At 34.8% G+C, this 23,910-nt stretch overlaps 1 protein-coding gene and 1 non-coding gene across 2 annotated transcripts in view; one reads left to right on the top strand and one right to left on the bottom strand.

Annotated features, from left to right (window-relative positions):
* The window catches only part of NAALADL2 (N-acetylated alpha-linked acidic dipeptidase like 2), a 955,512-nt gene that overhangs the window by 405,980 nt on the left and 525,622 nt on the right, over positions 1-23,910 (bottom strand). The window lies entirely within an intron of this gene.
* Positions 10,477-10,583, top strand: LOC134733412 (U6 spliceosomal RNA). The gene has a single exon (XR_010116850.1). It is a non-coding gene; the product is annotated as a U6 spliceosomal RNA (small nuclear RNA).

The following is a 23,910-nucleotide window of genomic DNA, read 5'->3' as shown; positions in this document are numbered from 1 at the left end:
TTATTTTTTTTTCAGATGGAGGCTCACTCTGTCTTCCAGGCTGGAGTGCAGTGGTGTGATCTCGGTTCACCGCAACCTCTGCCTCCTGGGTTCAAGCGATTCTCCTGCCTCAGCCTCACGAGTAGTTGGGATTACAGGTGCATGCCACTACACCTGGCTAATGTTTTTCTATTTTTAGTAGAGATGGGGTTTCACCATGTTGGCCAGGCTGGTCTTCAACTCCTGACCTCTGATGATCTGCCCACCTCAGCCTCCCAAAGTGCTGGGATTACAGGCGTGAGCCACCGCACCCGGCCGACACTTTTAATAAAATGCAAAAATCTATTATTTTTATTTGAATAAAACCGAACCAGGAAGCCATAACAAAAGAATGAAAAAAAAAATGCACAAAATGTGAAAGAAGTGGGTGGGATAACGAGTGGAAAATAGTCTCAAAAGGCAATAGGAAATAAACTTCAAAAATTAAAGACAAAGAGGCCAACACAAGGAAAGGTTTGATGGTATATATACAGGACAGAAAATGGAGTACAGTCCCACCATTTACGTAATAAGTAGTATTATGTAACCAGTATTATGTATTTATGTAAACATATCATTTTCAAAAAGGGTAATAAAGACGTATTTATAATAATGGTATTAACACTGATATACTTTACTGAAATAAACAGTAATGAGAAATGTTACCTTATTCAAATCTACTGCAAGACTAAAGCTATTTAAGCAGCCACTTAGGCAGTCCCACCATTTTAATGGATAGAAGGAAAATTCATTTCACATTATCAGTTTCCCCTAAATGAATCTCTAACTTCACAGAGTTCTAAAAATGTTGTGTCTTAGTCAGGAGTTGACAGTACTCACACAAGGATACTCTACCCAATGGTTACGTAGCTGTATTTAAATCCAAGTTTGGATAATTGTCTTTAACAAATTAAATCCAAAGTTTAAAGCTAAAAATTACAAATTGATGAATAATTTTCTTCCTGCCCAACTCTCTGACCTAATTTCACATCACCGTCTTTCTCATTCACTCCATTGTCATTTTGCAGCTATTACCTTGGTTTACTTTCTTCCTAGTAGTAATCATGACCAGAAATTATGATATTATTTGTTTAAGTGTTAGTATCTGTACTGCAACACTGGATATAAACTCCATGACGGTAAGCGCCTTGTCTGTCCTATTCGTTACCAAATTATCAGCACTTACTATGCTCCCAGCACTTCCAGCACTGCCTGGACCTTAGCTGGTGCTCAATACATAAATAAATGTGAATAAAAAAAGAAATATGCAAGTAATCTCTAGAATCAAGAATAAAATATGAAATAATTTTTACCACAGTATTCATGTTTAAAATCACTAAGAAAATATTAAAACGAAGTTAATTACAGCATAGTACTTAACCTCATAAGATTATTGGCAGATTAAATGAGACAATGCTCACAAACAATGTAACACAAGGCCTGATAGCCAGGAACATAGAAGGTGTTCAAGAAAGGTTCTTATAATTGTTCATTGTTATTTCTCCAGCAAAATGTGTGTAAAGAAATTATTAAGGCACCAGGATTGATAAATTTTAATGTGTGCAAAATATATTGAAAGAAAATATATTAGAAAGAAAATATTAACACATTTAATTATGCATAAGAAATTATCAAAAGAAAGTCTGCAAAGTTTTTAAATAACATTAATAATTTATGGAAAAATTTCATATTTAAAAAATTATCGTATATAAACTTAAGTTCACCTCAGTAACATTAAAAGTTTGTGCATATTTACTAATGTTCAAAAGAGTTAAATTATTGTTACATACCCTCCTCAAAATGAGCTTACTAAAGTATGCATGGCACTTTCTTTGGCAATTTAGAATCATGTATCTACTTGAACAACAACACAATAATTATTTATTATGTTGAATGATAAGAGGGTCTTATAAAAATAACTTATAGAGATAAAATTATAAATTAAATGCAGGTAATTATCAAAGCAAAATCTTCAAATTAACTTTATGTTTAAAAGATGTTTAAAGTTGCATTTTAAATCTTGAAGATCTGTACCTCTATTGTTAATGTAGACATGTGTAGCTTAAAATGAATCAAAATCTATATATTCATGAGTTACAATAAATTAAGCCCCACAGGATAAAGTTGGATTTAGGTGATTGTATAGATTGTACTATCAACTAATAACTTTTTGTGAAAATCCATTTCTATTTCAAGTCATCTAATTTGCTTAGTGAAATTATAAAAAAGATAATAAAATTAAAATATTTTCCTGGAAACACATTTCATTCAAATACAACTTTAAGTGATTAATTGCTAGCCTCAGTAAATATGATGTTCCCAGAAATGTGTGTTGCCGAAGTAATTTATCCCGCCACATGGATAGTAGTAAAGTGCTGATGGTCCTTGATATATGAGGTCAACTTGTACATGGTTCAGATGCAGCTTTAATGAAATTCCATTTAGAACTGTAACCATAGATATTCTCAGCAGTTTACAAAAGCAGGGAAAAATGACTTACATTTTTCTACGTGTCATAGCTACTGCTAGTATTTCCATATTAAAGGTTTCATGCGACTTAGTAAGAATTTAAATCTAGTTATCGTGTTACATGTACAGTTACTAGTAGATCATGTGTAACATCAGTCAACATATACCTTCTCTGACTCTCTACATTGCATTGCTTTGGATATGTATGCTCTTGTTTGGAGGATGCTTAGACTCACATGGCTTTTGCAACTGATCTTCCTTCATAAGTCATGGCTATTAGAAGTTCAGGAATAGAGATGAGTAACAGTTATTTGGTGATTATGGGGCACTTTCGTTAGCAAATTATTATATTCTGTAGGCAGAAAATCATAGGTAGAAGCACATTTAGAGAAAATCTAATGTTATTTCCTGAAGACCTGGGAGGTCATGCTATTTATCTAGGATTGCACAATGAGTTTCTGGCAGAACCGATGAGGATCAGAATCCAGGCATTCTGGCTCCAAAGCAAGTACTTGCTGTTTCCACTACATTGTGTTACTTCAGATATTGCCAGAAAGTGGATCATAGATAACTGTGAGAAATTGTGGCTTTATATAATTCAGCTTGGGGCTCAGAAACGAAACCAAGATGTTTTAATATATGTCATCTATGTCCCCCCAAATGTTTTGAGTATTTATAATAAAATGCATGGCTATACAGAAGTACTACAAACAAGGTGGAGGGAGCCTGTATTTTGTACAACTATAGGCTCTTCTCTCATACTACTATTCCCAAGACCTGGAAGAAAGCTGTGCACATGTTTAACGCTGTATAAATATTTGTATTATAAACAAATACATAAAGTTTATATATTAATGAACTCATAGGATGTGGCATCTAATGCTAATTCAGTTCTAATGCCCTGCGAGTTTAGAAATTCTGCACAACCAAATCTTTGTGGCAGCCAATTTTTCTTAAGTAATGTCAATGATGTCTAATGAGTTCCTTATTAATTATTCTTCTCTACCAAACGTAACGAAAGATAAAGCAAAAATAAATATATCCATCAAAATTTGTGATTTGAGTAGACATTTCTTACTTTATTACTGTCAAAATAATTCAAATTTGTCATTATTTTCCTTTTAACTATATGAATGACTCTCTGGAATTTTAGACAATGCCTATTGACTAGTAAAATAACGTGGGTGGAAAACAGATAAAAATTATATAATATTCCTTTACTGAGCTACCTATTTTAGTACCAAGGCTTTAATGTTGTTATTTGGCTTTATGTTGGCATATCCACCTGGTACCCATTCAAAGGACTAAATGAATACCCATACCATATTGATCTGACATTTTGTAGCAACCAAATAAAAGCATCTCTTAGACATCTACAAAACAAATGGTTAATCTAGTTCCAAGGGACAATTCACTTCTGTATACCTTTACTGCACAGCTTCAAAAAATAAAAAAGACTCTGAAATTGTAAAAGGTCTAATAAAGGTCAGACAGGAGGGAGAGATGGGGAATAGACATAAAAATAAGGGTGAAAACAAAGCAAAAAAGAAAAGGTGAAAAATATCTCACAGGAAGCCCTCTGAAGGAAGTACCTCACACCAAACCTCGCTTATCCTTCTTGCATTCAGCATTCTGAGGACACACACACACATCCCCAAACAAAATAAAACAAACAAAAAATAAAGTTCAAACCAGAAACTAGCACGCGAGGTAACTCCAGAAGCATGAGTTCATTCGTTTTGTTCATTTCAAAAATATTTATGAAGAATTTAAAAGTGTCAAAATAGAATTTAAAAATGCAAGAGGTGTGAATATGAACTCGCCCTTCTCTCAGGGAACCCACAGACAAGCAGAATCAACCAATCATTTACAGCATAGTGTTAAGCCTGGTCAAAGAAGGAATGCATAGGCTGTTGTGGTGGGCACAGAGAGGGAGCCAATTTTTTCAGAGCTGGAGGAGGAGAGGGAGTGTATTACAAAGGGTTTCCCAGAAGATACTAAAATCCCGTTCTGAAGGAATGCCCATTAGCTGGTATAAACTTCATAGATAGTGGGAACGGCACGTTGGAAAGGCTCTGAAGAGAGAAGCGGGATCACATCTATGGAGACTGCAAATACTTAGTATAGTATATAGCTGGAACAAATTACATAGACCTGTTTATATAATTATAGATTATATTAAAAATAGATGAGGCTGGAGGTAAGCAAGACTCAGATAAAAAGGATTCTGTTCACTAACTTATATTTGTGTATTATAGTAAGCAGTAGGGAGCCAAAGAACTGAATCATTTGCAATGATCACTCTGAAAGCAATTTTAGAAAGAACTGAAGGAGACCCAGTTATGAGGCAAGAAGAAGCATCAGTCTGCTTGGCCCAGAGAATTGCTCTGGAGTAATCAGCTCATACTTGTGATGTTAAATGTGATTGCTTTCTATTAAAAGTAATCATCTGTCACATTAAATTAACTGTCAATTTGCTTTTTATTGACTTTATAGTTTTGTTTGGATTGAATGTGTAAATTACAATTTGTTTTATGTTTCCAAACTGGTTCCCATTCAGTGCCCCATAATACACATACCTGGTCGTTAAACATTAATTGTACTTGAAAAATTTAAATGTATTAAGAAATATTTTCCATCAACCTATTAATTCATATCAATCTAGTTCCATGATTATAAATGTCTAGAGAGATGAAAGTTAGACAGATTTGAATGAGAAAGAGAAGATATAAGTGCCTTAGGAAGTCACTCCATGAAGTTCATCTCAATTAGGCTTTAATATCTCCTGCCACCAAAATAACCTACATTATCAAATAATGCTCCTTAAATACTCATGATCATCTACTGGACTTTTATGCTTAAATGGAAGGAGCTTCACCGAAAAATAGCTGTGCCCCAAGAAAGTGCAGCAAATAACGACGTATTTCACTCCAGGTAAAATCAGTTGTGTCTCAGACTGAAAAATAGGTATACATATAATAAATACAGTCATGCACTGCATAAAAATGGTTTGGTCAATGGCAGACCACATATATGATGGTAGTCTCATATTGCACATTTTCTGTGTTTAGCTGTTTAGACACACAAATACTTCCCACTGTGTTACAATTTCCTATAATGTTCAGTACAGTAACATGTCTTACAGGTACAGGTTTGTAGCCTAGGAGCAATAGGTTATACCTATAGCCTTGGTGTGTGTTAGGCTATATAATCTGGGTTTAAGTACACTCTGATATTTACACAATGACTAAATTACGTAAGGATTACTCACAACGTATCCCTGCCTTTAAGTGACACTTGTTTGTACGTACATAAATATACACAAGTTGCATTCAAAATATAAATCCTTTGACTTTTTTTTATTGTGATGATTTTGAAAAATTCTAACATTTCGAGTAAGAGTTAAAAGAAACCACCCATGTACTAATAAATGTCTCTCACTAGGGCAGGATTGTTTGTTCCATAATTCAAAGCAAAACTTTCCATCTTTTTCATAATATGTATAGAAAACAATAATATTTGCACACTGGAGTACACAGATGTGGCTGTTTATGGCTATAAGTAACAGCCCAGGATTTCTGGTATCTTCAATCCCATCTGGCCTTCTCAAGGCTGAGGAATCAATAACTTCTATGTACCTGTACCTGTTTTGACCTACTGGTGTGTATTCCAATTGGAAAGCTCTGGCTTAAAGAAGATTCAAGAGCTGAGAAAGAAGCCTTTGCTAGAAAGCTGCTAACTCTAGAGAAAGAATTAACTTGCTACATAAAAGCTGATTGGCTTTTTTTTTTTTTTTTTTGAGACGGCATCTGGCTCTGTCGCCCAGGCTGCTAACTCTAGAGAAAGAATTAACTTGCTGCATAGAGGCTGATTGGCTTTTCTATCTTTTTTTTTTTTTTTGAGACAGAGTCTGGCTCTGTCGCCCAGGCTGGAGTGCAGTGGCGCGATCTCGGCTCACTGCAGGCTCCGCCTCCCAGGTTCACGCCATTCTCCTGCCTCAGCCTCCCGAGTAGCTGGGACTACAGGCACCCGCCACCACGCCCGGCTAATTTTTTGTATTTTTAGTAGAGACGGGGCTTCACCATGTTAGCTGGGATGGTCTCGATCTCCTGACCTTATGATCCACCCGCCTCGGCCGGGTGGCTTTTCTATCTTTAAATTAATAAAACTGTACATACCTTTAGCAGATGAGTCAAGCATTGAAATGGTAATACGTGCTAATTCAAATATCAACTTCTTGATTGATAATAGCTGCTTGGAGAGTTCTGTTGGGAAACATTCTAAAGCTTTGTCTAGGCCCAGTTGAAAATAATGCTGGATTGATGAATGACATTTATCATAGCTACAGTAGGAAAGAGTGGCATTATTAACTGACCCAGACCATAAGGTTGATTGTACAACATAAAATATATACTCTGCAACCCTTTCTTTAAACATATTTTAAGAATTGAACTTTAAGCTTTATATCCTCGGTTTGTTTTATTGTTTTGGGTTATAAATAATCCAGCTGACAAACCCACCTTAATCCTTTGTTGTAGTTCATTTTGCTTGACTCAATGCTTTCAATGTAGGTGCTTATTTTTATCGTTTTGTCTCTTCTTACTGATCTTGTAATATGTAGCTGATTTTATTCCCATTTATCTTTCACTTTTAAATAGAGATTAAGAAATGGCCTCAAAGAAGGACACAGACAAACGTGGTCCTGGTTCTAGAGGAAACTACATGTGTTCACTTTTCCCATGAGCTTTACACAGGAATTTGCAACATAAAAGAGATCACAAGGCCAGTACTCATGAAGCCCTTGATCCTGTGCTTGTTACCTAGGAAAGACTGACAGTAATACCTTAAAAATCACTCTCTCTGTGACTTAGGAGAAACAGGACAAATTATCCCAGCATGAAATATAGCCCAAGAATATTGTGGGAATAATGCAGATTGATTTTTTTTCTCTTTTCTAAATTCACATATGTATCTTCCTTTCAGATATTTATTGACTGCCCAGTTCAGTCCCTTTTCATATAGAGAATGAGGGTATATTTCATTTGTTCAAAACTACAAAAATAATCATCCCTCTTATCTTTCAAAGTAAAAATCAACTTTGCTCCCAACATGTTTGATATCTGGAACATATCAATTAATACCTTCACTTGAGAAATTCATTACATAAAATGTTTGAATCTATGCTATAGCATTACTGTAAAGAGCTGGATTAAATAGGAAGATGAACACATACACCAAAAGGAAAGTGGCCAAGACATAAATGTCAGAGGCGTTTGAACTGGAGCAACTGCATCTTGAACAGGAGCTGGGTAAAATAAGGCTGATACCTACTGGGCTGCATTCTCAGACTTAGAATTCCTAGAACATTCTAAGTCACAGGGTGAGAGAGGAGGTCGGCACAAGATACAGGTCATAAAGACCTTGCTGACAAAACAGCTTGCAGTAAAGAAGCCAGCCAAAACCCACCAAAACCAAGATGGTGATGAGAGTGACCTCTGGTCATCCTCACTGCTACGCTCCCACCAGCACCATGACAGTTTACAAATGCCATGGCAATATCAGGAAGTTACACTATATGGTCTAAAAAGGGAGGCATGAATAATCCACCCCTTGTTTTTAGCATATCATGAAGAAATAACCATAAAAATGGTCAACCAGCAGCCAACAGGGCTGATCTGTCTATGGAGTAGCTATTCTTTTATTCCTTTACTTTCCTAATAAACTGGCTTTCACTTTAGTCTATGGACTCGCCCTGAATCATTTCTTGCACGAGATCCAAAAGCCCTCTTTGGGGTCTGGATCCGGACCCCTTTCCTGTAACATCTCTTTGGTGACCATGGAAGTGACTATACCTTTAAGATTAAGGGTCCTCTTGTAAAGGAGTCGGGGAGATACGTCAGGTTTCGGAACCAGAGCGACTCCATCTTGAGTGGAGGCTAGGAAAATGAGGCTGGGACTTGCTGGGCTGCATTCCCAGAAAGTTAGGTATTTCTAACCTCTACATGCTTAAGGTTAAGGGAACAGATGGATGATGTTTACTAAACAGACCCAGACTTGGGAGTGTCCTGATATCCCAATAACTTGAGAACAAAGGCATTCCTAATTTTGATTTAAAGTCAGTAATATTGATTCTTGCAAAATACAGTAATTAAGAAAATTAATCCTTTATCACAAACCCTTGTAGCAGAGCACATCTCCTCATGATATTTTTCTTTTTAACTTAGGTAAAAGAAAGTACCTAGGTTAAAAAAAAAGTATTCTATTTTTTTTATTATTTTTTACTTTCTTTACCTAGGTTAAAAAAAAAAATTGTACTTAGCGTGGACACATTCCTCCTCTTACTTTCGAGAATGCTCTACTCTGTTTATGGAGTAGCTGTTCTTTCATCACTTTGCTTTCTTAATAAACTTGCTTTTGCTTTGCACTGTTGACCCACCCTTAATTCTTTCTTGCGCAAGATCCAAGAACCCTCTCTTGGGGTCTGGATCAGGACCCCTATCCTGTAACATAAATAGTGTATTCATACAACAATAAATAAAATGACTAATAAACTTAAGTGTTCTATTTGCTAGTCATCAAAGAAATGTAAATTAAAATGAAACCCATGTGGAAATGTTTAAAATAAAACAACGATGTAATTCCAGGAAACAGGCACTCTCATTCAGGGGTATAATCTTTCTGGAGGCTAGTTTGACAATATTTACCAATACGTTTAAGTGTCATATACAGTAGTTCAACTCAGCAGTTCCTTTTCTGAAAAGATATCCTAAGAAAAATTTCTGCAAAAACTTCCTTATAATTGTTTTTAGTGGTCTCTCCAAGAGTAACTTAGCCCTAAAGCACGTAATAGAGTTTGAAAACAATACAATGAGAACCATACAGTGATTTCATCATGTGGATACAGAGTAGCAGAGGAGGGGAATTAGAAGATTTTAAAGGACAGGGGCCATACGTGCTTGCAAAGGATGGAAAAAAAAAAAAAAAAAAAAAAGTAGCAGAAGCATCAATAATTAAGAACGAAAGTTTCCTGGATGTCAGCTTCAAATCCTGCTGAGGGTCAAGTCTGGGGCTGTCTTTTTACTTCCTTCTGTGTCTCTAATTAATTAGTGTCTTTCTCTTGTTCTTTCACCAGGAAATCTAACTTGCGTGCACAAATAAATCATCTTTGGCTTTGTCAATGTCACTTCTAAACAAGTATGATGGGTTACACACTTCCCTTCACTCCAACTGAACAAAAACTTTCTCACTGAAATATTTAACAAGAAAAGTAATAGTTTTGTTTGTTCATTTGTTTTTTTTGTTTGTTTTCTGGGTACAATACCTTAAAGAATATCCAATTAAACACTTCCATTTTGTAAATGAGGAGATAAGACTAAAACAATAAACTGGCTTTACTGTGTTGTTAATAAAATGGCAGGGATTACAACCTGGATGTTTAGGGAAACTCTTAGCCCAATTCCCCTATAAAGCAAAAAGGCCCCTAATCTTCACCAGAAAATTAATGCATCACTTCTCTCAAGGGCTGTGAAACTGTAAACAGTAAGTTGTAAACTGTTTGCCATGATACTTACATAAACCACATGAAGATATATGTGCATTTGACCCAGAAATTTGAAGTGCGTATATTACAACAAATGAAACATGGTGTACCCACAGAATTCTCAGGAGAATCTTCTATCCAGAAATCACACTTGCTTCATGTTTTAATGTTGCTGTTAGAGAATAAGAAGGGACTTGCCCAGCTCACTGAACCTGCTTTCAACGAGATAAAAGAATTACAACTGGATGTCACTGCTGCTCAGCCTTCCTGTCCCTAGTGGAATTCAATGGGCTCAGAAATAAACATTCACCCCATGAAGCTGTGACCTTATTGTGCCTTCTACGTTTGGCTATGGATTGTGGGCAAATCCCTCTGTTATACCTGTGCCCCACTTCACTCCCTTGCGTACCTCAAAAAAAATATTTAGAACTGTTTAGAAATGGTGGGAATTGCTCACTTTGGTAGCACATGTACTATAATTGGAATGATACGGAGAAGATTAGCATGGCCTCTGTACAAGGATGACATGCAAATTTGTGAAGCATTTCATATTTTTTAAAAAATGTATAAAATAATAACAACTAAAAAAATTGTGGCAATAAAAGCATCTCATTAACAGGAGGTTGAAACTAAATTCTCAAGTGGGCAATATAGACAGGTGTTGTTGTTGTTGTTTGCATGGAGTGGCAATCACACTGTTAATGACTCCATAATATGAAAATGCCATTAAGTATCAAGGCACTATAATATATATTTTTAAATATAAAATAGGTCTCAAATTCAGTAAGCAAATGTATTAGTCTGTTCTCACACTGCTAAGAAAGACATATCCAAGACTGGGTAATTTATAAAGAAAAGAGGTTTAATTGACTCACAGTTCCGCAGGGTTGGGGAGGCATCAGGAAACTTACAATAATGGCAGAAGGGGAAGCAAACATGTCTTTCTTCACATGGCAGCAGCAAGGAGAAGTGCAGAGTGAAGGTGGTGGGGGAAGCTCCTTATAAAACCATTAGATCTTGTGAGAACTCACTCAGTCACGAGAACAACATGGACATAACCATCCCCATGATTGAATTACCTCCTACCATGTACCTCCTACAACAACTGGAATTATGGGAACTACAATTCAAGATGAGATTTGGTTGGTGACAGAGCCAAACCATGTCAGTAAGTATAAACGAAGACCTGGATTTCTGGCTTCTCTAATGCATGACGACAGTTGCTTTCGGACTTAATGCAAGGAAAAAAAAAATCCATTTGGTTATGTGTGCTTCAATCTACCTGATCTAATAACTGTATGTCCCCGTGGAAATTCACACTGTGGATGTATTATCAGAAGAAAAGAAGTTAATAAAAGATTAGTGATGTACCTCTCAATAACAAATGTATTGAACATTACTTATCAAATATTGATTATATTAAAAATCTTGGCATTTTGTAGCAAGATTGCAATATCTATGTTATATGAATCCACTAAGAATAAGAAATCAGACTCTGAAATGCTTGCTAAATTAAAGTCCTACAAATGGCATTATGAGGTAAAATTTGGTATATAGAAAGTGAATAAATTAAACCAATATCTTTAAAATAAAAGAATTTACTATAAAATATTAGCTCAGGTGTTCTTTTTTTGATTACGTATAGCTCAAAATGTTAACTTCCAAAATGAAAGTCTGCCCTAACTCCCTATTGGAGGGTAAAAAGGTGAACTCTATTCATCCAGTTTTTTGAAAGCACCAACTTTCATGGTTTTTCTTCCTTCTCAGAAGAAGCTATTCTTGCAGGTGACAGAGGGAGAAGCAATAATCAGGAGAAACAGAAATTGTCCAATGAATGGCTTAATTGTTCCTAAGTTGAAGAAGCTGACCTTCCAACTAAGGTCACAACTGGCTGAAATTCATAAAGTCAAGTTAAATCAATACGACAAATATGTATTTATTTCTTACTGTGTACCAGGTAGTGGGCTAGGCTCTGGTGGAAAAGAAAGTTGGTCACAAGTTAAATTGTTAAATATGTGTACTATTGAACTCTGAAAATAAATAAACCTCTTAATCTACCTGAGCTTTATCTGAGTCTCCTCAAACTTTCAAGATTTTCATGATACGGAGAAAAAGAATACAAATACTTTAAACACATATTTAGAACATGCTGTTAAAAGATAAAAACCACTAGAGATATAGTATTAACCAAAATCATGCAACATAATAATAAATATGTTGCCAGCATTTATTAAGAATTTACCATATGCTAGATACTGGGCTAAATGCTTTATCTGATTTACCTCATTTAATTCCCATATTAGCCCTATGAGTAAAGCAATATTAAAAATATATTACACTTAAAAATGTGTAGCAGAGAAGAATTTTTTGATCAATAATGAATGAATGAATGAATTGTCTTCATTTAAAAAAGAAGAAACTGACTTACAGGTCTGGTTTGTGACAGTCATCCAGTTAGCAAGAGCTCAAACCTTAATATCATGTGGTAAACACCATGGTAGAAAAATATACATATTCACATTAAAGCATAGAGAAAGGGTTTCTAACCTAAAGTGGGGAGGAGTAGAAAGTTATAAAGAAAATGAAACTTCATATTATCTCTTCCCAAATAAGGGTTACGTTCTACTTCTCAGAGAGCACGTTCATAATAATTTGCATTTGTCACTCTGTGCTGATGATTTGCTCATATGGCTTCTTCCCTAATTAAACCGTTAGTCCCCTAAAGGTAGTAATATGTCTTAATCCATCTTTCTCTTTTGAGAGCCTTGAATCACATCTTGTATAGTATAGCATCTGATAAAAGTTTGTTGACTGAATATATGACCCACGAGAGATAGTGCCCTTGATTAACTAATAGATCAAATCATTACTGAAAGATGGCCTCCTAGTCTTGGGAGTATTTTCTAACACTTTACTCAGAATTAACTACTTTGTATGAAGCTCATGAGTTACAACATCATTGTATTTTGTCCTGTACGCATAAGGTCATAAGAAAATTCATCTTTCATACTATATATGATTACCTAGGAAGACGGTCATGGACTGAAAGATATTTGTCACATATATGGGTTTTATTTTATGATTTAACGGCAGGATTCCATTGCTATTCATCAACTAATAAAATTTACCCATCTATGCACAGTGAGTTGTTTATTGAATACAGCAAGATTGATTTTAGCAGTTTTGGCAGGTGAAAATTAAAACCATGCTTGCTTTGTTCCAATGCTTGGTAATATGCAAAGTAACAAAGGAACTAGAAGAGAAGCAGTTCGTATCTTTCTTGAAGTCAGAGGTCAAGGATTGGTTCATACTGCCATTTCATTGCTCATAAAATATAAAATAATACAGCAAAGTTCCTCATGAGACTAGCAGCTGTTATTATTGTAGCAAGTTATATTGAAAACAGTGGCCTTTTTCAGAGATGGGTAGCTGTCATTATTATCATGAGTATGCAAAGATTATACAGAAATCAGCAATTAATACTTAACAAGATTACATGAAAATGGCAAATGAAGTTCCGCCTTGATCTTTGCTGAATTAACATTTCAGGCATGTGGTCATCTTGAAATTTTAACTCAAAATGATGGGTCAGTTTCCTATAGATTCAGGGCTTTTGTTGGGATCTTGGAATTCCTAAAGGAATACATACTTAGCACATCACTTTGCCATTCCATTAGTCTATTTCAATTTGTTAAAGCATATCTACTGAGAAACTGGCTGCCCTTGTCAACAGTATGACATTTTTGGGGAATGAATAAATCTTCAAGGCATGATAGAAAAGATGAGTAACAGTGGGCTCCCCTTATCCATAGTTTAGTTTTCCTCAGATTCAGTTACCCATGATCAACTGCAACCTGAAAATATTAAATGAAAATTTCAAAAAATAAACAATTCATAAGTTTTTAATTGTACACTCTTCTGAGTAGTGTAATGAAATCTTGCACTGTCTCCCACTGTCCTGCCTGGGATGTGAATGATCTCCCTGTCCAGCATTATACATATAATGCTGTATGCATTATGGACCTGCCCATTTAGTCACTTAGTAGCCATCTCGGTCATCAGGTCAACTGTCTTGGTATCCCAACGCTTGTGTTCAAGTCATCCTTATTTTACTTAGTAATAGGTCCAAAGCACAAAAGTAGTGATGTTGGCAATTGTGATATGCCAAAGAGAAGCAGTGCTTTTCTTAAATAAAAAGGTGAAAGTTCTCAACTTAATAAAGAAAAAAAAATCACATGCTGAGATTGCTAAAATCGGAGGTAAGAATGAATTTTCTGTCAAATTGTGAGAAGGGAGAAAAAATTGTGCTAGTTTTGCTGTTGCATCTCAGACTTGGAAAGTTACTGTCACAGTATATGATCAGTGCTTAGTAAATATGGAAAAGGCATTAGCATGAATAAAAACAGGTTCTGATTGACTATAATGGGGTTCAGTAATATCTGTGGTTTCAGGCATCCACTTGGGGTCTTGAAGCGTATCTCCTGCAGATTAGGGGAGACTACTGTAGTACAATCTATGTCTGGTAGTTATCAAAAACATAAAAAACACAACTGTCAGTTTACAGATTTGTGTCTAAATCTAGTTTCTGTTTCTCAATATGTTGCATAAAACACAGTGAATCTCAAGGTGATATATATCTTTTTTTAAAAAAATATTGGTATATTTTTTAAATTGACACACATTTGTACATATTTATGAGGCATATGTGATATTTTGTTACAAGAATAAAATGCAAAATTATCATGTCAGAATATTAAGTTATCCATCACCTCCAGAATATGATCACCTAAAGTAGAAGTCCTCCCTTCAAATTATTTTAAAATATACTATACATTGTTTTTAACTATAGTCCCCCAACTCTGCTACCAAGCATTAAAACTTACTCCTTCTATCTAACTGTATATTTGTGCCCATTAACTGACTTTTTTTCATCTTCTCAACCATCATTGATTTCATTTGGTCTGTTTTTGCTTTTGTAAAAAATATTAACAGCTTTCAGTGATAACCAAAGTAAAATTTATTTGTTGGAAATCCAAAGGATTTTCTTTTTCCTCAGGAATAGCAAAGAGCGTATTGGCTATCTGCTTCTTGGACTTCTTCAAAAATGCCTTAGAAATTCTATCCTAATGCGTTTCTCTGCAAATATGTAAATTAAGGCACAGTGTATATGAGACAAATGAAGGAAATTCTACAGAAAAAAGTAGCTTGTGTACTTAAAAAGGTGTCAAGATCATGAAAGATTAAAAGCATTTTTTAAAGGCTTAAATTCGTCTCCAAAAAGGGGGAATGGTTGGGTTGAAGACATAGCTACCAAAGACATTTTTAGGACAATTTTCAAAATTTGGGTATGGATAGTGTGTTGGACAAGAGCATTATATCAAGTTTTCTGATTTTGATTATTTAACTGTGGTTATGTAAATAACAGCTTTTCTTGTAGTAAATACACTCTGAAGTACTTAGGATAAAAAACTGATGTCTCTAATTTATCCTCAGGTTATTGAAATAATTTACTCTCGAATAATTCAGAGAGAAAGTATGCCTGAGAGAGTGCATAGGGTGAGCACAAGATGATTTAATAAAATAGATTCACCACATGTTAACAACTGATGAATCTAAGAAAAGGATATGCATTTTTGCACTATTCTTGTAATTCTTCATAAATTGAAAATTATAACTTAAAAAATTATAAAAATACAAATTTGCATAGTAGTAAAATTAAAAATAATATGATTTCAAAGATAATCATAATAATTAGGGTAATACTTTGCATTTGTATATTAACTATTATATTAATAAAGCTTCCAAATACGTGAGTTGACTTTGTTCCTGAAACAACTCTACAATTTTAAATGTCTTTAGTCCCATTTTAAAGATGAAAAAACTTGGAAACAGAACTATTCCAGTGCTCTAGTTCAAAAGATTTTGATTTATAGTCTTTTCTGTGATAACTACACCACAAACTGTGCAAATTGCCCTCATTTAGGTCATGAGGCAAGCCTGTGGTTTGTCCTGTGCTCACTAACCAGCTGTCAGACTGTAAGAATTTGGGTGGTTGCAGATCAGGAAGCAGCTCTATAATTCAGTATCAATCTTCTAAGCTGTCTTGTCTCTATTTTCATAGCATGTTATTGGTTTGCATTCCAAAGTTGTGCTAGCTCTTCCTGGCATAATCGATGCTGCAGGTGCACGGTTTTAGGAAAGAAACAATGGTAAATCCTATTGGGTTGTGCTGCATTACAAATAGAAAAAATCAATGTTAGACAAGTAGAAATGAGAAAATCACGAGAGAAATAAATTTTATTTTCATGCTTTCAAGAATTACATCTAAAAGTAGGTATTTTATTGGAAAGGCATAGGTGTTCTTTAGGGAGAGAAAGGAAGAAAGGGAGGAAGAGCTATGATTTCATATTTCCAGAATTCTTATTTCACTAGAATGTAAGATTTATCTTCTGAATTTAGACTGATTTTTCTTTATTTTAAAATTTTATTTTAAAATCTGATTCTTCATGTGTAGTCAAATATTTGTAAACACAGTATGTTTACAAAAATAATTTAACGTTTCTAAGTAGTGTTCATTACTTATCCAGGAAAAATAAAAGACACAACTTAAGTGCTAAATATGCAAGTTGCAGTGTTATAAATGATTAGGTGATTCATTCTTTCATTGAGCAAGTATTCATCAATTCACAGAGAAGCAGAAAAGCATGAAGGCTGAAAGCATGTAATTTGGAGCCAGACTATTTGGGTTCAAATATAGGACTCTGTTTCTTAGAAACTGTGATCTTGAGAACATTTCTTAATATCTCCAAACTTCAATTTCTTCATTCGTGAAATGGAGAGAATGACTGAACCTACCTCATAGGGAGGTTGCGATAATTAAAAGTATAAATATACGTGAAACACTTAGAACAATGCTTGACACATTGTTAGCATTTAATAGATTTTGATATTATTCAAAGTGTAATCTGAGAAATATTCATTGAGCATCTAGTATAATCCAGGTAATCCATAGTAAAGCATGGGATTATGCAGTTATTTGGGGAATAAAGAAATGATTCAGAAAAAGATCCTGCCTTAGTATGTGCATTAGTTATCTATTGCCATAAAGCAAGTCTCCACCCCCATTCACAAACTCAGCAGTTTAATAATAAATACTTATTATTTTACAGTTTTTTTAGGTCGAGAATTCAATGACTTAGCCTCTACCTCAGCTGAGGTCTCCTCTGAAGGCTTAACTCAGAGTATTCACTTCCAAGCTCACTCATGGTTTGCTGTCAGTGTTCAGTTTCTCACAGACTATTGGACCTTACTTCCCCCACTGGGTGTTTGGCTTGAGGCCGCTCTCAGTTCCTTGCTACGTGAGCTTCTCCAAAGGGAAGTTCGCAATATGGCAGCTGCCTTCTCTCAGAGTGAGACAGCGAGAGATCAAGGGAGGGCCCACAGAAGGAAGCTATAGTCTGTTTGTAATCTAATATTGAAAGTGACATCCCACAATTTTTATGTATTCTAATTAGAAAGGAATCTCCAGTCCAGCCCACAATCAAGGGTGGCAAGTACATTAGTGGCCTTCTAGTACAGAAGAAAAGATATAGCTAAATAATCCCAACATGAGGTATGTGGTGATAGAGAAGAGAAAGGGTTTCTCAATGAGGGAATCTCGACATGCTAAACAGAGAACCTGAGAGCACACCACTGTATTCTTTTAGGTTTGTCCACACTGGTGAGGAAAATTACTGAACATACTCTAATAATCCTTATGACTCTACTACACACCGTAAGTCTCATGCACCAGATGCTCCAAAAAGGTTCATATAAATCAAAACACACCCTGACAGAAATAGGCCTCATTGGGACCTAATTGTGGGAAGAGTAACATTTATCTGGTGTTGCCTGTTCAGAACAGTAGAATTTTGCTGATAAAGGTGCTACTTAGTACACGTGCAGATTGAAGTGTACCACAATATACCACTTCAAAATATGTCTGTTTGGCATACAGATTATTTTGACTAAAGGCAATCGAGGACCAGTAATATAGAAAAAGCTCTTTAGCGCCCGCTAACTGCCTAAACTAGAGTATACATTTCCTCTTTTGCAAAAGAAATTTACATTTATAAAGGGAGTTTCTATTTATAAAAATGTCTTTTTACCAGAAAAAAAGCTACTCTTGGAGACCACTCTTACCACCCAACTGATAACTGCATAACAACAACAACAACAAAAAAAAAACCCTTATTTACCACACATTTCCTCTCCTTCACTTCTTACAACTTGCTTCCCTCATCCCAAAGCTCAAAACCATTTTCCCCTTGTTTAATCTAAAGATGGTATATAAGCTTCAAGCATCTGGCCGCATCCTAGTGTTTTCATTTCTTTGTGAATTATGTATGTACACAGTAGTTTCACCAAAATAGTTTCCTGAATTTACCAATTTCCTTGCTTGAAAAATGTAAACGTTTGGTGCTGGTTATATTGAATATCTACTACCACTTCTTTCTCAATGGACTGATTTCCTATAGAATGGCCAGAAGTAATTTTGAAGAAATCTTTATATCTAATGTGCCAAATTTAAAACAGTAAAATGATCACAGAATTCGAACCCTATTTTTTGTTCTATAGTTGTCCCCTTGCGAGGGTGGGGAGTGGAAGGTACAGTATAATCTTTTTCAGCATTACTTGAACAATTTTAAATCTTGAATTAAAAGTTCTATTTTTTTCCATGTGTATATATTGGCACAAATAACTCTGGTGCCAATAAATCTTATTCCTTATTCCCTGCTAACTTGAGAATTACTTAAGAATTATTGTAACCACTTCTGTTCTGCGTTTTGCATATAGTTCCAAGTTTACCATGGAATCTTAAGGGTTTCATTCTGCTTTAGAATTCAATTAGTCTTTGACTTTTTGAGCTTCAGACAAACATTCTTCTAGTGTTTGTAAGAAACATTGTTCTTCCCCTGGAGCCACTGTTTGAAGTCACAGAGTATGATCCTCACAAGCAAAGCCTCCTCTTTGACCTGACTTCTGGAGCCAGGATTGCCCCTCTTCTAGCCTCTGCTTTTCCAAATGGTTGACTTTACTTTTCTCAGTCCTTCAGTTTCCAGCTTAAGGCTTAATACATTCTCAAATTGCATTTTCAAGGTAAAATAGGAAAGATTTATTCACAGTTATCTTGTTTACACAAACGCAAAGACAGAATAAATCATTCATTTACTAATGTTTCTCCTCACTGTGGGCATTAACAATGACCTCTCCATCATAAAACACAGTAGATTAATTCGAGCAGGAAGAAAAAATCTCCACGTGAATTATTTAAGTGAAGGTTTGAACTGTGCTTATATTAATAAGATAATATTTCAATTTGCCACTTAACTTATAAAGCCAGAACAATAAATAAATAAACAAATAGAATGTGGATGAAGGTAGAGTACAGTGTTTATTCCTTCTTGGATCTAAATATAAATTCTGCCAGGTGGCGTCATTGCCAGTAATTAGAGAATTTAAAAATAATAAAATTCCACCGGGAAAAATCCAACCCTATATTATTTTTACTTCAATGTAAAAATGCTTTATGTAGCCTTATAAAATTCCAACTATATGCTGTCTTTAATTTTAGTAATTTATAATTTTATAATTTCTGTACCATGCTTAAAATGTTGCTTACTCTAATTAGCTTATGGTCAACAATATCTTTAATTAGAAATATTGGTAATCTGTCCCCTGAAGCATTTTATTGAGTGTGTTTATGGTTCCAGGATGATTATCTTAACGAACAGAATGATAAAAAGTACCATTAAGCAGAAACAAAATAGAATACTCATCAGGGCAGAATAACTTTTTTTCTATAAAAGAACAATTTGTGCTTAAAATACAGCATTTAGAATATAGTATTAAAACTTTAGATAAGTTGATGAATGTATTCTTGAAATTCTATTAATAGCGAGTAACTGATACTATGATTTGGTTCTGACAGTTAGAGGTGGAGTCTAGGATGAAGGACACAGAGTTATAAAAAATGACCAACCCACTAAAAAATAGTTCAGATGGCATCAATAATATTGCTGAAGCCAAAATTTATATGAGTAATGTAGAAAAGGTATGTGAAAAAAGGACTGGCACTCTGTGTTTAATACGGAATTCACTGTTGGGGATGGGGGAGAAATCAGCCTGAATTTCCTTCTCGGTACTCTTGTCAAGTACGTACATTAAAACGGGTGGTGGTTATTTACAATCTTTATATTTTATTTAGATGGTTGTGTTTTCATTAGCAATCTTTATCCTCTGAAATATTTGTAAGCATTTCCTATATAATTTCATTCAACATCGATTTTTGTATTTTATGGCATTGAGAAATGTATACCCACTGAAATTTTAAAGCTAGCATACATAATGTCTAGCAATGTCTATACTGAGTTTTACATGGCACCAGAAAACATTTAAACTAAGACAGGAGATATATTTGAGACTCTATATAAGTTTTTAGATAGAAAATCATGTACATTGAAAAACGTATACATCCAAAGTAAGGTGGCTAGCTAGTGCCTCTACTATCAGATAGATCTTCATGTTTGTGCAAATAAAAAATGACCAGACTCTTCTGAATTCTCAATGTCTTCATCATACGCTTACTAATCAACTCATATATTGCACTGATTCTTGACTTTCTGGGAGGATAGGAGATCATAGTTTCTTTCAAAATTTGGTTAAAGCTATGGAAAGTCTCTCTAGAAAAATGTACATGCACATAGATTGTTATGGAGAATGGTGGATCTCCTGGAGCCATTCATAAATCCTCTAAGGAATTTAGGAAGGTTAAATGGAATAGCTATAATATTAACGGTCAATCAGCTTTCTAAGAAGATTATATATCTTCAAATGTAAAATGGTAATAATAATCCTTTCTTCATGGAGCTGAGAATATTCTTTATGATTAGTTGTAGTGTTTGGAATAGATCCTGCATATAATAAATAGACAACACATTGTAGATTTTAGGAAAGAACTGTATTAGTGGAATTTTATTGTTCTATTTTATTTACTATTAATTTGTTAGTACTATTAGCATTCCAAAAACTGAGGAAATTCTGTTTTTAAACACAAATCACTCTTTCAGTATATTCAACAAATCTTTCTCTAGTATTTTTGTTTTATTCTTTTACATTATTTTTCAACTGTACACATGGTTTTGGTTTAACATTTTCATTCACCTTAAGATCACTAAATTTGAATGAGTTTTTATATATTCAAAAGTAAAACAGTTCCTAAATTTATAATGATACTAAACATAAATACATTGGGTACCCTTGGAGGTTGCTAGAGAAGTAATGTATCAATCTGAAAATGGATACAAGAGAAGTAATCAAGCATTTAACCTGACTATCCTATAAAAATTGTACCACAGGAGAATTTTCTCTTTATAGAAGTATTCTAGCTAATACATGAAGACAGAATGATAAAAATAAAACACTTTAATTTTGTAATACTCTTATGAAATACAGTCATCTCTCTTTATCCATAGGGAATGCATTCCAAGGCCCCTAGTGAAAGCCTGAAGCCGCAGATAGTATTGAACACTACTGCAGTCAATTTTAACACATTTCTTGTCATGTCTTCCAGCCATAAATCTAATGTCTTTCCCACTTTTAGTGCTTATCTCATATTGAGGCTGTAACTTTTGCAGTTTGAAGTACAAAGCAAAAGTAGTAAAAGAAAATTTTTCCCACTTCACAGTTTGACAGATATAATACTCATTGCTTCCATGGATCTTACAACTTTAGTGTAAGATTTTTTCTTTCTTTATTAATTGGAGAACTTTCACCTTTTCACTTTAAGGAAGCACTTTATGGCTTCTCTTTGGCATATCCAAACTGTCGGCATAATTTATCTTGCACTTTGGGACTATTACTAAGCAAAATAAGGGTGACCTGAACACGAGCACTGGGATACCACAAGTTGATCTGATAACAAGATGGCTACTGAGTGACTAACATACAAGTAGCATAAGATGGGCTAGACAAAGGTATGATTCACATGCCAGGCAGGACAGAGCTGGAAGGCACAGACAACACAACATTTCATTACTCTACCCAGAATGGTGGGCAATTTAAAACTTATGAAGTTTATTTCCAGAGTTTTTTATTTAATATTTTTTGGACTGCTGTTGATCTGTTCTGAAACTGCAGAAAGCAATACTGGGGATAAGGGTGGACTACTGTAATAAATCCAGGCAATTCCCAAAATCAACTCTAATAAGATAAATAGAGAAGGAGAAGGAAAAAAAAAGATGATACATGCCTCTTGACAGAAATACACAATTATACCTATGAAATATTCTTGTCAAAAATTTGAATCTAAACAGATCAGGACTCTGGATTTAAGAATTATTTTAGGCCAGGCGTGGTGGCTCACGCCTGTAATCCCAGCACCTTGGGAGGCCGAGGCGGGCAGATCACGAGGTCAGGAGATCGAGACCATGGTGAAATCCCGTCTCTACTAAAAATAAAAATAAAAAAAAATTAGCTGGGCGTGGTGGTGGGTGCCTGTAGTCCCAGCTACTCGGAGAGGCTGAGGCAGGAGAATGGCGTGAATCCGGGAGGCGGAGCTTGCAGTGAGCCGAGATTGCACCACTGCACTCCAGCCTGGGCAACAGAGCGAGACTCTGTCTCAAGAAGAAAAAAAAAAAAAAAAGAATTATTTTATAGAAGACACAGAGGTCAGGTAAAGATTTGAAATAATACCATTAGGATGGACGCAGCAACAACTGTACTGTGAAAAACTCTACAAAACAAATGAACAGCTTCTTTGAAAATAAATCTCAGAGGAGGACAAAGTGGGAGGGGGGGTCTATAGAATAAAAAAAAATGATGATCTATCAACCAAATTCAATGTGTAAACCTACCTTGTTTGTATGATTCTATCAAACCAACAGTCAAGCAAAGAAATACTTGATGATATCAAGAGACTGTTTAGAGTTTTAACCTCAATTGTCATGAATCTCCTCCCAGATAATCCCATCAATCAAGAAAGTATAACTTTATAACAGGAGAGGAGATGGGAGGTCATAACGATGCTCACACAGACTTCATCACAGGCTATCACCTATTTATCTGAGGGGCCATTTGTCTTTTCAAAAAATCTTTTATTCTCCCCTAAGTTGCCTAAATCTCCCCTCCCCTCTTCCTTGGGCATATAGAAGCTTCTAGATGTCACTGGGTTTTGGAGTATTCACTTCTCTTATATGTGATGGCCCCATGCATGTAATAAATTTATATAATTTTTCTTCTGTTCATCTGTTTTTTTTTTTAAATCTTTGTTTGTTTTCCATTGATACATATTAGATGTACATATTTTTGAGGTAGATGTGATAATTTGATACATTCATATAGTCAAATCAAGGTAATTGGGAGACCCATCAACTGAAATATTTATCTTTTCTTTATGCTAGAGATATTTGAATTATTCTCTTCTAGCTATTTTGACATGTACAATCGATTAATGTTAACTCTATTCACTTTGCTAATCTATTAAACACCAAGTCTTATTTCTTGTAAGTGTATAATTGTACCCATTAGTCTACCTTTTTTCTTTCAGTATAATTGGTAGCCTAGCCGAAGAACCTAGAAGGGTGGAGGGAAGCCATCTTTCACTTGCCAACAGCACGTAAATATGTATATGATTACATATTATTGCAAACAAGACAAACTAAAAGTAAGGTAAGACAAAAATAAGAATTTCACAATGGAATCTATTATTGAAGGCTTCCTTTAAATTTCAGAGTAGATTAGACAAGAATCAAATTTACTGGGAAAACTGGGGTAAATTGGGAGACATTCATGAAAATAAGTTGTATCTTTTTTCTGTATATAATTTTCTTGTCCTTACGCTTTGA

The sequence above is a fragment of the Symphalangus syndactylus genome, chromosome 17 (genome assembly GCF_028878055.3).
Source record: "Symphalangus syndactylus isolate Jambi chromosome 17, NHGRI_mSymSyn1-v2.1_pri, whole genome shotgun sequence".
NCBI classification, from domain to species: Eukaryota; Metazoa; Chordata; class Mammalia; order Primates; family Hylobatidae; genus Symphalangus; species Symphalangus syndactylus.
Note: the sequence above shows the minus strand (reverse complement) of the source record. Positions and strands in the feature narration are given on the sequence as shown.